The sequence below is a fragment of the Pan troglodytes genome, chromosome 10 (assembly GCF_028858775.2).
Source record: "Pan troglodytes isolate AG18354 chromosome 10, NHGRI_mPanTro3-v2.0_pri, whole genome shotgun sequence".
Classification (NCBI taxonomy): domain Eukaryota; kingdom Metazoa; phylum Chordata; class Mammalia; order Primates; family Hominidae; genus Pan; species Pan troglodytes.
Genome location: NC_072408.2, coordinates 15,562,632 through 15,567,182, shown reverse-complemented (window position 1 = coordinate 15,567,182; position 4,551 = coordinate 15,562,632). Strand labels below are relative to the sequence as shown.

The following is a 4,551-nucleotide window of genomic DNA, read 5'->3' as shown; positions in this document are numbered from 1 at the left end:
GTCATATCATCCTCTTTCGCTCTGGATGTTAGGAACAATATCACAGGGTTGTGTACACCCCCTGCGATATTGGGAGTCATATCATCCTCTCTCCCTGTGGGCATTAGGAAGAGTATCACAGGGCTCTGGAAACCCCCTGAGGTACTGGGAGTAATATCATCCTCTGTCCCTCTGAATATAGGAAGATTTTCACAGGGGTGTGTACACCCCCTGCGATATTGGGAGTAAGATCATCCTCTCCACCCGGGAAATGACTAACAAGGTCACGGGGGGGTGGACTCCCCCTGCGATATTGGGAGTAATGTCTTCCGCCCCAAACCTGGATGTTAGCAATGAGATCACAGAGGGGGTGTACACACCCTGCGACATTGGAAGTAATATGATCCTCCCCCACCTGGATATGGGGAAGATATCACAGCGCGGGTATATATTTCCTACGCTGTTGGGAGTAATATCATTCTTTTCCTTTCTGGATATTAGGAAGAATATCCTAGGGGTGCTGTACAATTATTTCGGTATTGGGAGTTCTATCATCCTCTATTTTCCTGGATATTGGGCCCAATAACACAAAAAGGTGTACAACCCCTGCGATATTGGGAGTAATAGCATACTCTCCTTCCCTGGATGTTAGAAAACAATATCATCAGGGCTGAACACCCCCTGCGATAATGGGAGTCATATTGACTATTTCACAGGCCATTTGGAGCAATATCACAGGGGGTGTTTACAAACAGGGATGTGTACACCCCCTGGGATATTGGGAGTAACATCATTCTCTCCACTACGTATATTAAGAACAATATCCCAGCGGGAGGTGGTACACCCCCAGTGATATTGCGAATAATGTCATCCTCTCCTTCCCTGGATATTAGGAACAATATCACAAGGGGGTGTACACCTTCCGTGATATTGGAAGCAATATCATCCTCACCCTCGCTGGATATTAGAAAAAAATATCACTCACGGTGTACACCCACTGCGATATTAGGGAGAATATTACAGGGTGTACACCCACTCTGACTTTAGGAGAAATAGCTCCCTCAAATGTCACAAATAATGCCACAGGGTATACAGTGATATCTCCCTAGGATATTACAAATACTATCACAGGGTGTACACCCACTGTGATAACAGGAGTAATACATCCCAAGGATACTACCAAGAATATCACAGGGCTGTACACCCACTATGACATCAGGAGTGATATCTCCCTAGGATATTACGAGTAACATCACAGAATGTACACCTATGGTGTGCACCCACGGTGATATTAGGTGTAATATCAACCCAGGACACAACCAATAAGACCACAGGGAGTACATACAAGATGTACACCCACAGTGATGTTATGAGAACTATCTCCCAAGGATAATACGAATAACATCGCAGAGTGGACATACATGGTGTACACGCTCTGTGATGTTAGGGATAATAACTCCCTAGGATATGATGAATAATACAACAGGGTGTAGAGAAACTGTGATATTAGAGGTAATATCTCTCTAGGATATTATGAATAATATCACAGGGTGTACACCCACTGTGATATTGGGAGCAATATCTCTCTAGGATAGTACAAATAATACCACAGAGTGTACACCCACTGTGATATTAGGAGTAATATCTTCCTAGTAGATAACAAATAACATCGCAGGGTGTACACCCACTTTGATATTAGCTGTAATATTTTTCAAAGTTGTTACAAATAAGATCACAGGGTGTACAAACATGGTGTACACTCACGGTGATATCAGGAGTCATATCTGTGGAATATATTATGAATAATATCACAGGGTGTACACCCACTGTATTATTAGGAGGAATATCTCTGTAGCATTTTACAATTAAGATCACAGGGTGTAGAGCCACCGTGATATTAGGAGCAATATCTTTCTAGGATATTACAAATAATATCACAGGGTGTACACCCACTCTACTGTCAGGAGCAATATCTCCCTAGGATATCAAAAATCCTATCACAGGGTGTCCAATCTCTGCCTTCCATGTTCTAAGGGATTCTCGTGCTTCAGCCTCCCGAGTAGCTAGGGTTACCCGCCACCACGCCTGGCTAAATTTTTTATTTTCACTGGAGACGGGGTTTCACCACATTGGCCAGGCTGATCTGGCACTCCTGACCTCAGGTGATCCATCAGCCTCGGTCACCCAAAGTGCTGGGATTACAGTTGTGAGCCATGGTGCTGGGCCAAGAGTTACAGATTCAATTCATTTGGAAACACAGCTCCCATTTTTGAGTGTGCATGTACTTTTATGAAGAAATGATGTCAGAAAACTGAAGGATGATAATAAATATGAAAAGTAACAGGCATGTGAAAAGGTCTTCCGATTGAGAACTATAAGGTTCGATTTCATTTTCAGATAATGGGGTCCTAGCTCTCGTGTCGTCCTTTTACATGTTCTACATCAATGGAAGTTGCAGCACGGTGTCAGAGTAAAGTAGAGTGTATTTCACGGCTTCTTAATTTCTTTCAATTTGACTGAGATCTTTTTCTGAAAGAGAGAAGGACATTTTCATTGCATTGTATTTTTTCTGAAAAGAGTAGGCCGTATTTTACTGAGATCACGGATTTGTTATATATGACGTTTTGGTCTTCTAATATTCTTCAGTGGATTTTCTCTAAAGTAGTATGTACAGAAAGCCTCCTATAGCTAAAAAGTAAATCACGTAAAAATTCTGAGATTTTTGGAATTGTCACAACTGAGAAACATTGCTGGCGGTGTATGGTCCGCAAGTGTCAAGATGTTCCTTGTGAATTGCTTGCATCCAACATTAAGGGCTGGTTTTTATCTTTCCTTTTGCAATCCTCTTTCCTTCTCAAGGTGTCCAAGACACACAGAGCCACGGAATCTCACAGGTGTCTGAGAATTCCTCCTCCTGGGACTCTCAGAGGATCCAGAACTGCAGCCCGTCCTCACTTTGCTGTCCCTGTCCTTGTCCATGTATCTGGTCACGGTGCTGAGGAACCTGCTCAGCATCCTGGCTGTCAGCTCTGACTCCCCCTTCCACACCCCCATGTACTTCTTCCTCTCCAACCTGTGCTGGGCTGACATCGGTTTCACCTCGGCCATGGTTCCCAAGATGATTGTGGACATGCAGTCGCATAGCAGAGTCATCTCTCACGCAGGCTGCCTGACACAGATGTCTTTCTTGGTCCTTTTTGCATGTATAGAAGGCATGCTCCTGACTGTGATGGCCTATGACGGCTTTGTAGCTATCTGTCGCCCTCTGCACTACCCAGTCATCGTGAATCCTCACCTCTGTGTCTTCTTCGTTTTGGTGTCCTTTTTCCTTAGCCTGTTGGATTCCCAGCTGCACAGTTGGATTGTGTTACAATTCACCATCATCAAGAATGTGGAATTCTCTCATTTTGCCTGTGACCCCTCTCAACTTCTCAAACTTGCCTGTTCTGACAGCGTCATCAATAGCACATTCATATATTTCGATAGTACGTTTGGTTTTCTTCCCATTTCAGGGATCTTTTTGTCTTACAATAAAGTCGTCCCCTCCATTCTAAGGATGTCATCGTCAGATGGGAAGTATAAAGCTTTCTCCACCTGTGGCTCTCACCTGGCAGTTGTTTGCTGATTTGATGGAGCAGGCATTGGCATGTACCTGGCTTCAGCTGTGTCACCACCCCCCAGGAATGGTGTGGTGGCGTCAGTGATGTACGCTGTGATCACCCCCATGCTGAACCTTTTCATCTGCAGCCTGAGAAACAGGGACATACAAAGTGCCCTGCGGAGGCTGCGCAGCAGAACAGTGGAATCTCATGATCGGTTCCATCCTTTTTCTTGTGTGGGTGAGAAAGGGCAACCGCATTAAATCTCTACATCTGCAAATCCTGCCCCTTAGTCACATTATTTTTGTGGCTTGATGGCTTTTATTCCTTTCCGCATTTCCTTTGTGAATATTGCTTTCTTCGTTATGCCTTTAACTGGAACGGGTGAGGATTCTGGGATCCTTGGTTTAACAGAAACCTCATGACAGGATCCTCTATACCTAGGCGGCCTCTTTTAGTTTCTGAGCAATAACCCTGTCATCCAGGTGGAATCACAACCATCTTTTTATATACACGAAGTCCTCACTTCGTTTTGGAATTCCCTGAAAACTGACTTTATGGAAACAATGTACAGGAGGTCCTCCAACACCATTGGTTGTTCAAAGTTGTGTAGTTATACTGTTGATGAAAAATAAGTGGTTTCACTATACATAATTTTGCTTCAAGGTGAAGTTTCCAAGAGACTTTCAAAGATGTTAAGTGATGACATTCTGTACATCAAATTCTTATCCTCTTCCACAGTTCATGTGGAATTTCTTTATAAACTGGTTCTAGAGAATCTATTTAGGCAGGTTCTGTGGAGAGATCCATGTCGCTGTTCCTCAATCTTGGCTTTGAGTCAAATCACCTGGGGAGCTTACAGATGATGAGGTATGGGTCTCAATACCTGAGATTCTGATTTCCTTGCACCTGTGTGAGTATGCGGATTCTTTTTTTTTTTTTCTTTTAAAGCACCAGCGGTGGTTCCAATGAT

General features: G+C 43.6%; 1 pseudogene; it reads left to right on the top strand.

The window, feature by feature from the left end:
* The first annotated feature begins 283 nt into the window (after positions 1 to 283).
* On the top strand, positions 284 to 4,272 carry LOC129136584 (putative gustatory receptor clone PTE01; annotated as a pseudogene).
* Positions 4,273 to 4,551: the final 279 nt, after the last annotated feature.